General features: G+C 39.7%; 1 pseudogene; it reads right to left on the bottom strand.

The window, feature by feature from the left end:
• Positions 1-1,170: 1,170 nt before the first annotated feature.
• LOC127099102 (uncharacterized) lies at positions 1,171-1,270 on the bottom strand (annotated as a pseudogene).
• Positions 1,271-10,670: the final 9,400 nt, after the last annotated feature.

Below are 10,670 nucleotides of genomic sequence, written 5' to 3'. Positions count from 1 at the left end.
GAGTTAAGCATTTGGATTTAATTATATAACCTAAGTCAACAGAGCGAGAGTTTGAGATAAGGGTGTTTAAAACGGTCAGTATTTTCTTAAAAGAGTTTCTGCAACTTTATTGCTTTCAAAATATGGTTTTTGACTTAATTATAAGTGACAGCAACATTAATATAAAATCATGGTTTATTCAACAGAGCGAGAGTTTGAGATAGACCTTTAACCAATAAAGTTAACCGAAACGATTCATTTTAAAATCAAGAAATCGACAAAGACTTGATTCCCTAGTTTTGACGAACTACATACCGATATCCGTTTTATTAATATTTAATCTAGATATTAGTTTAGCTCTTAGTTTTTTCCCAAACAATCAAACATTTTCACCTTAGATTTACGTAGTAACCTTAGATAACGGTATATCGATTCATAAGTCCCTGTGGGATCGATATCTTTTAAAACTACGCGATAGAACTGTGCACTTGCAGTTTGTATCCCATTCTCGACTCACCCAGTTGAGCGATCAAGTTTTTGGCGCCGTTGCCGGGGACTTTTATTCAATCGATATCGTAACTCTTCCGTTACGCTGTAGAGACTAAGGTTTCTTTTCCTTCTATTTTCTTTCTTTCGTTGATTTGTATGCCACGCACTCGCTCTCAAGGCGAACCGCTCTATTTACGAATCAACGATATCAAACTATATCTCCGAGTCTTACGACGAATTCGGGAATATCGTGCTGAAAACAATCTCCCTCCTATAGACCTTCCTGATCTCAAAGATTTTCCTTCTTTAACCGAGATGGCAGAACCAGCTCGTGCTCTTAGAGATTACGCCGCTCCATCGCAAGATGAACCGCATTCAAGTATTGCTCCGCCCGCAATCGAAGCAAACAACTTTGAACTTAAACCTTCGTTGTTGCAGGCTGTGCAACAGAACCAATTCTCTGGAAATCTTACCGAAGATCCAAAAACCTTCATTTATCCGTATTTGTCCAATACGCTGATACTGTTAAAGCTAATGGTGTCACTTCAGAGGCAATTCGACTTCGTCTTTTTCCTTTCTCATTAAGAGATAGCGCTAGAAGATGGCTTCAATCTCTTCCTTCCAACTCAGTCACCACATGGAACGAGTTGAAGAAAGTTTTTCTTGCCCGATATTTTCCGCCAAGCAAAACAGCTATGTTAAGAGCCCAGATAAACGGATTTAAACAGAAAGACAACGAGTCTCTTTTCGAAGCATGGGAAAGATACAAAGACATGATGAGACTTTGCCCACACCATGGTTTGGAAGACTGGTTAGTAATTCACACATTTTATAATGGTCTCTTATACAACACAAGGTTAACAATAGACGCCGCTGCAGGTGGTGCACTAATGAACAAACCTTACGCTGATGCTTACCAGCTTATCGAGAGCATGGCCCAAAACCACTATCAGTGGGGAACCGAACGAACAACGGTGGAAAAACCTCAACCGAAAACTGGCATGTACGAGATAAGTAACCTTGATCACGTCAATGCAAAAGTGGATGCTTTGGTCCAGAAAATTGAAAGTTTAAACGTATCACCTCCAGCCGCCGTGGTTGCTATAACTCAGAATTGCGAGGTCTGTGGAATCCAAGGCCACACTCCTGCGGAATGTCAACTCTTGACTGGAATCCAAGCAGAGCAAGTAAACTATGCTCAAGGAAGCCCCTATTCGAATACCTATAACCCAATTGGAAGAACCGTCCAAACTTCTCATATAAGAGTAATAATGCTTTATACGCACCTGGACAGTCTCCAAGTCAAGCCCCATCTATACCTCCGGGATATCAGAAACCGAATCCTAACAATAATACCCCTAGAAAATCCAACTTGGAAATCATGATGGAAAACTTTATAGCTTCCCAACAACAAACCAATAAAGATTTCTTAAACCAGAACATACACACTGGCGAACAACTTAAACAACTAGCAAGCAAAGTAGATGCCCTGGCTACCCATAACAAAATGCTGGAAACGCAAATATCTCAAGTAGCTCAACAACAAGCACCTACTGCTGCACCAACTGGTACATTCCCTGGACAGCCCCAACCCAATCCGAGAAGCCAAGCTCATGCAATTATATTGAGAAGTGGAACGGAAGTGGAAGGACCGTCTGACCCAAGGATAGAAAACCAAAACCTTAAGAAATCTACTGAGGAAAGTGAACCTAAGGAAAAGGAAGAGAGTAATAAGGAAACCCTAAAAAGAAGGAACCTTATGTACCTCCACCACCTTACAAACCACCCATACCTTACCCTCAAAGGCTTGTTAAACCAAAGATGTAGGCCAATTTAGAAAATTTGTTGATCTCCTTAAACAATTAAACGTTACAATTCCGTTTACCGAAGCTATTACGCAGATGCCCTCATATGCTAAATTCTTAAAAGAAATTCTTTCTAATAAAAGGAAACTTGAGGATAGCGAAACCGTTACACTCCCTGCCGAATGTAGCGCTATAATCCAAAACATGCCCCCTAAACTCAAGGATCCGGGTAGTTTCTCTATACCCTGTCACATAGGAAAATTTGTCATCGACAAAGCCTTATGCGATTTAGGAGCCGGAATTAGCGTTATGCCTTTATCCATATGTAAGAAACTGGAAATGGGAGAATTAAGACCGACCAAAATGTCTGTGCAATTAGCAGATCGTTCCATCAAATATCCTGTAGGAATCCTTGAAAACGTTCCCGTACGCATAGGTCAGTTTTACATTCCCACTGACTTCACAATTATGGACATTAGAGAAGATGATACGACACCTATTATACTAGGAAGACCATTCTTAGCAACTGCCGGTGCAATCATAGACGTAAAACGAGGACGACTCACCTTCGAAGTAGGCGAAGAGAAAATTGAATTCATTCTTTCCCAATTCTTGAAAGCACCTGCAATAGAAGATACATGTTACTTCATGGATATCATCGATGAATGCATAAAAGAAGCAGAGTCAGGAGAAGACAAATCATCAGACTATCTTCTAGAGGACAAATCTAAACAATACCTAGCAATAACACCGGATCCTACGCAGTGTCTTAACAAACCAACCCCTGATTTGAAAACACTTCCCAAAAATCTGAGATATGAATTCCTAGACTTAGAACTTGAACGACCTGTGATAGTTAATGCAGATCTAGGAAGACTCGAAACAGAAAAACTCCTACATATCTTAAGAAAATATCCAACCGCACTAGGATACCACATCACCGATCTTAAAGGAATAAGCCCTTCTATTTGTATGCACCGCATCATGTTAGAAGAAGACTGTAAAACCTCTAGGGAACACCAGAGAAGACTAAATCCGATCCTAAGTGAGGTAGTAAAGAAAGAAATAACCAAGTTATTGGAAGCAGGTATTATATATCCTATATCTGATAGCAAATGGGTTAGTCCTGTACACGTCGTACCAAAGAAAGGAGGCATAACCGTTATTGAAAACGAAAAAGGAGAAACTATAACTAAACGAATCGAATCGGGATGGAGAATGTGCATTGATTATAGGAAACTAAACAAAGCAACCCGAAAAGATCATTTCCCTTTACCATTCAATTACCAAATGTTAGAACGATTAGCTAAACATTCACATTTCTGTTATTTAGACGGTTATTCAGGCTTCTTTCAAATACCAATTCACCCTGATGACCAAGAAAAGACAACATTCACATGCCCTTTTGGTACCTTCGCTTATAGACGAATGCCGTTTGGTCTGTGTAATGCCCCTGCAACTTTTCAAAGATGCATGATGGCAATATTCGCCGACTTTCTCGAAAACATCATGGAAGTATTTATGGATGACTTTTCTGTATACGGACAAAGTTTCGAAGAATGCCTTGAAAACCTGGAAAGAGTTCTGGAGCGATGTGTAAAAGTAAACTTAGTACTTAATTGGGAAAAGTGCCACTTTATGGTACAAGAAGGCATTGTTTTAGGACACATCATCTCGAACAGAGGAATTGAAGTAGACAAAGCCAAAATAGAGGTAATCGAAAATCTTCAACCCCCAAGAACTGTGAGAGAAGTACGAAGTTTTTTAGGACACGCCGGTTTTTACCGACGATTCATCAAAGACTTCTCTAAGATAACTAAACCCTTAACCGGACTGTTGATGAAAGATGCTGAATTCATATTCGACGATAACTGTTTAAAAGCATTTCAAACTCTTAAACAAGCATTGATCCCCGCACCCATTATGCAGACACCAGACTGGAATGAACCATTCGAAATAATGTGCGATGCCAGTGATTATGTTGTAGGTGCTGTTTTAGGACAAAGAAAGGATAAAAAGCTTCACGTTATATATTACGCTAGCAGAACCCTGGATGAAGCACAGATGAATTATGCCACAACCGAGAAAGAACTCCTAGCAGTGGTATTTGCGCTAGATAAATTTCGTTCTTACCTGGTAGGAGCCAAAATAATAGTTTACACTGATCACGCTGCTATCAGGTACCTTTTAACAAAAAAGGATGCTAAACCTAGACTCCTAAGATGGATCTTGTTACTACAAGAATTCGACTTAGAAATCAAGGACAAGAAAGGAACTGAAAACGTAGTAGCAGACCACCTCTCTAGACTTGAGAACCTTGAACCGGAAAGAACATCCATTAATGATGATTTCTCGTATGATAAACTCATAGCTACTTTGGAAGAGAACAACTCCGACATGCAAGTAGAAACCACCTTAGCTATATCTGTCACACCATGGTACGCTGATCTAGTCAATTATTTAGCTGCCGGAATAGTTCCACCTACTTTATCTTACCAGCAGAAGAAACGATTCTTCCACGACATAAAACACTATTACTGGGATGATCCCTTACTTTTCAAAAGAGGTCCCGATGGTATTTTCCGTCGATGTATACCCGAAGAAGAGGTAGAAAATATAATCCAACACTGTCACTCTGCGCCTTATGGTGGACACACAAGTACATCCAAGACCTGCTCTAAAATCCTACAAGCTGGCTTTTATTGGCCAACTATATGGAAGGACGTACATGCGGCTATTAAGGAGTGTGACAGATGTCAACGCACGGGAAACATATCTAGACGTGACGAGATGCCACAAAAAGGTATTTTGGAAGTAGAGATTTTTGACGTGTGGGGGATAGACTTCATGGGACCTTTCCCATCCTCTTTCGGTAACAAATACATACTCGTGGCAGTTGACTACGTATCAAAATGGATCGAAGCTATAGCTTCTCCAACAAATGACACCCGAGTAGTAACTAGACTCTTTAAAAATATAATATTTCCGAGATTTGGCATCCCAAGAATAGTAGTCAGTGATGGTGGATCACACTTTATATCCAAGGTACTCGAAAAACTACTACTTAAATATGGAGTGAGACATAGGATAGCAACACCTTACCACCCTCAAACCAGTGGACAAGTGGAAGTATCTAACAGAGAAATCAAGCAAATACTAGAAAAACGGTCGCCACTTCAAGGAAAGATTGGTCATTGAAATTACCAGAAGCTTTGTGGGCATACCGAACTGCTTATAAAACTCCCATAGGGACGACCCCATTTAAGCTCATTTATGGAAAATCCTGTCACCTCCCGGTAGAATTAGAACATAAAGCCTATTGGGCTATTAGAAATTTAAATTTGAATTATAAAGCCGCCGGTGAAAAGAGAATCCTTGACATAAACGAATTAGAGGAACTCAGAAGAGACGCCTATGAAAATGCCAAAATCTATAAAGAAAGAACAAAACAATGGCATGACAAGCTTATATCAAGGAAAATCTTCAAGCAAGGCGACGCAGTACTTTTATTTAACTCTAGACTAAAGTTATTCCCGGGAAAACTACGATCCAGATGGTCAGGACCTTTTCATATCACTAAAATCTTTCCCAGTGGAGCGGTAGAAATAAAAGGACAATCTACAGAACCGTTCACCGTAAACGGGCAACGTCTGAAACATTATCACTATGCGGAAACCAACGAGGATTCGCAAATTCTACACTTAGACGAAACGCCCCCAGGACTCATAGACTATATTTAACAGTTTCTTTGTCGAGCTTGCGACATTTAAACAAAGCGCTTAGTGGGAGACAACCCACAAATTAATTTGTTATTTTATTATTCTATTATTATTATCATTTCCCTATTTTTCTCTTAATTATTCTTTTAATTTCTATTTAGTATTCATTATTGATTTATTAAAAAAAAAAAATATATATATATATTATATATATATATAATATAATAATTCTTTTCTTCTTTCGGCATTTGGCCAAATCCTGACTTAAACTCATGTTTCTTTTCTCTAGCTAACACTAACCAGATGGGACATTCTGATCGTATGGGTATCAAGTTCAGAGGAATGGCTCAGAAACAAAAGTTTGAAGAACTAGCCGCTAGAGAGATGCTACCTAGTTTATATGCTGATGATTGGGCTATGACTGCCCTTGGACTGAGACAGAGTGTCCTGTTTTTGCTGAATCAGATAGGATGGGAGACCTCCCCTATCCTGAGACACTTCACCACCTACCGGAGACTCACACTAGAATTCCTTAGTTCATTAATCTATCTACCCAGCCATGGAAAAGGAATTAGCAGAGGTTTTATCCAGTTCAGAATGTTCAATATGGAGTACCAATTTAATATTAGAGACTTCACCAACCTTTTGGGTTTTCCTACCTCCTTTGATACATTCACTGTAAGCCAGGAAGAACTTTTTGAATATAGAGAGCTTGAACACTTTTGGGGTAAGCTGACTGGAAATGGTGAGCCCGAAGAACATGAGTTTCTCTCTGGAAACATACATAACCCGGCTTTTCGCTATTTCCATAAGATCCTGACCCACACTTTATTTGGGAAGAAGCCAAATAGTACTTCAGTTTCACGTGATGAACTCTTCATCATATTTTGTGCTTCCCAGAACCGTCCAGTAAACGGTGCTACTTTTATGTTAGCTAATTTGGACCACCTTATCCAGGATGAGCGAGCACCCATTAGAATAGGCGGTTTGATCACTATGATAGGTAATGCTATTGGATTACGTCAGCCTATGCTTGACCTTAGCCCTTTTTGTGGCATTACTACTATGAGTATACCCTTCCTCTTCAACACTATGTTTATAGCAAACATAGGGTCTGATGAGTTCGAGCTTATTATTGATAACCAGGTTCTCTGCCTATTCACCATGCCCGATCCTAGAACTAGTGTTCATAACCAAAGGAACTGGCTCTATAACCTGAATGAAACCCCAACTCCTGCTGGATCCATTGAATCCATCCAGGACTATGAGATTTGTGATGACTATGAGCACTATGTTGACCATATCTCTCAAGCTGAATCTGACCCTCAGACACCTTCCGGCTACTATGATATTGACCCCCCTCCTCAGCCTGTTCCGACCGAAGAATCAGCCATGCCTGATCTCCGACATCATATGCCAGGAACGGATATTAAAACCGTCATTGAAGCTTTGATGTCAGAACAAGACGCCCTCAGGGAAGATTTCCACAACTTGAGGCATGAAGTCCTAGAATACATGAGCAACACGGCAAGTCAGTTACGTATGTTACGGCATCGTGTTAACTCTTTTGCTCCTCCGGCCAGAGATCCGAAGATAGATGGAATTTAGTTATTTCTTTCTAAGTTATTTAGTTTTAGGCTAGATTTTTCATTAATGTTGTTTGAATTCATGTTCGCATTTATTTTCCTTTCATTTCATTGTTTTCCCTTCCTGTATTACATTATGTTAATTTTATTAAAGCTTTTATTTATTTAATTTATGCAATGGCTATGTTCTCTACTGTTCTACTGTTACTCAGAATAAATTATTATTATGAGAAATAGAATAGCATGCAACACAAATTAATTAGCTAAATTAAATAGAACAATCTAAAAAAAAAACCAAATAAAACAAAATAATCAAAATAAATTCATCTCCAGATTAATTATGTGAAGCGCTGCTGAATGCCCTGCCAAAAAGAACTGTGTGACGAGCGTCACACACTCCATAATCAACCCACCTACCCATCCCTAACCTTAGAATTCTTAAGTTCATACGACTACACCACTCCCGCCGGTGAAGACGAATTTTTAACCGGTACCGCAACCTTCCGTATGTTCAACACTGAGTACTCCTTAACCCAAAACCAATTGAGTACCATGTTACAATTTCCCATAGAAGGTCAGGTACACCCCAGAATCCCTCCAAACTCAAACTGGAACACAATTGGCGTTTTTGGCCTTTTTAAGAAAATTACCGGTATAGATACCTACAACTGGGAAGAACTCCTTCTCTCCCATATACATAACCCCACTATCCGGTACTTCATCCGCATCTTGCAAAACACAATTTTTGGAAGACCAAACAACAGCAAGGTCAACTCAAAGGAGCTATTTTTCCTCCAATGCGTCTTCGAACCGGATACTCAGGTAAACGCCGCCTCTTTTCTCTTTCATCATATCCGCACCTTATGTGCTAGAGGCCGGCAACCCTTTATAATTGGTGGATTAATAACATCCATAGCACTTGGCCTGAACCTAGGGGATAAACTCCAAACTTTAGAATCCCTACCTCCCCTGTCTATGGATATCAGCTATTGCCGCTCCAGCCGCCTGATTAAAAACAGAGTAGGCGGAGGATATTATCTTATGGTGAACAACCAGGCTGTCCCAAGCGTTGTTCTACCAAATATCGCCCTAACTGATGTCACAAACCCCGACCGCCACCTCTATGATCTAAACGCTCCTGAAACCACTGAGCCTTTACAAACAAACCCACAAACAGATGAGTTTGAAGAAATGGAACAAGGTGATCATCCTCCTACACAACATTCAGCCCCGCTCAACCCTTCCGGTAATGCAACTGGCCCATCCTCCCAACGTCGTCGACGAAGAAGGCCTGCAACCAACGACGACATTATGGATGCTATCGATGGAATGCAGGCACAGAATGTCGAGATGCTGCAGATGATGCATCAAATGCAACAGCAACAAGACGCTAGGAATGCCATAACCGACCAGCGGTTTACTGAGTTGTTTAGCAGGTTCGACAACTTAGACATACGTCAAAGATCACCAGGTCCAAGAACCAGAGGCGGAAGGCAGCCTTAGTTGTTATTTTCTTTGCATTTCCATTATGTATTTCTTTCCCTTAAAACATTGAGGACAATGTTTAGTTTAAGTATGGGGGGGAAACAATATTCTTCCTATTTCCATTTTTCAAGTATGTTACCTTCCCTTTCATTGTTATTTCCCTTTCTTACTATCTAAAAAAAAAAAAAAAAAAAAAAAAAAAAAAAAAAAAGGTCCGAGTGTGAAATATTTCTATTATCTATTCCCTCAATTTTCTTGAGCCATAACAAAAAAAAAAATTTTTTTAACACACCCAATAAGTATAAAGGTTGCTTACTTTATAAAACTTGAGTGAAATCAAGACAAAAAATCATTACCATAACAACGCTCTGAGAACCTCAACATGTTAGATCAGGATAAGTATCTATTATACAAATCCCTCGAACTTTTAGCTTTAGAGTAACCCCCGAGTAGTTTATACGAGAAGTCAGCACCATCTTAATAGCAAACTACGTGGAGAACCGATGAATATAAGTGAATGACTCCCAAAGTAACATAAAATATATGAATATATCAGGAAATGCACTGATTAAATTAGGTGACCCTTACCAGATCATTTAATCTAAAGGTTGCAGATCATGCAAAAACACAATATGAAAAATCCATTATGAGTTGGTTCAGTAGGTATCTGGTACTGAACTCGGTAGGGCGGACTACGGTTCGATCCCCCACAATTTGCAATGGACTGAATAACGAAGTTATCCGACTTATGTACCAGAACTTCTAGCTAAAAGCGGATCATAATCACTAACCGGTTACTCCACTATGTGCGCGAAAAGATAAAGGGCTTAATGTGATTTCGCTAGAATGAAAGCGGGTGAAATAAAAGTAAAGGAACTAGGATAGCTATAATGGCAGTACTTGAACTGATTTGCATAAGGTAGGGTTATCTAAGTTGTAACGGTAGTTGTTGATGTCAAGACTAAACTCAAAATTGCTTCTAAACAAAATCCATTTGCAACCTATTACGAATTGATGTGTGTTTTGAAACTTCGCCGGGCTAAATTTTTGAAAACGATTTCTATACTGAATTTTTGCTTGAGGACAAGCAAAGATCTAAGTATGGGGGAGTTTGATAACACGAAATTATATCATATTTTAGGACTTAATTCCATTAAATTCTATGACTGTTTATTTCGGTTTACTGCATTTTATGAGATATTACGTGGTATTTTCTTCCTAATTGTCGCAGGTAGTCTATTTTGAAGAACAAGTGAAAATGGAAGAAAAGGAGGTGCAAAAAGGAGAGAAAAGGGACCAAATGCCAAAGCCCAGCCCAAAGCGCACAAGTCACCAACGCTGTGCCTGTGACGGACGTCACAGGGTGCGTGACGAGCGTCACGCAAAACAGCCTTGTGACGGACGTCACACATAGTGTGACGAGCGTCACACAATTCCACTACCTTTTTGGCGCAAGTAACGCCCTCAGAAAGACTTGAAGAAGAACGTTGAGAAGTTGGTCTCCTATATCCACGCCGTGCATGTAGCCACGTTGAAGAATGGGAGAAACGGAAAGCAGTTACCAACACTATTATAAATAGCCATCTCAAAAACCTAAAAGTCTCTCC

This window comes from Lathyrus oleraceus, chromosome 6 (genome assembly GCF_024323335.1).
Source record: "Lathyrus oleraceus cultivar Zhongwan6 chromosome 6, CAAS_Psat_ZW6_1.0, whole genome shotgun sequence".
NCBI lineage: Eukaryota > Viridiplantae > Streptophyta > Magnoliopsida > Fabales > Fabaceae > Lathyrus > Lathyrus oleraceus.
Note: the sequence above shows the minus strand (reverse complement) of the source record. Positions and strands in the feature narration are given on the sequence as shown.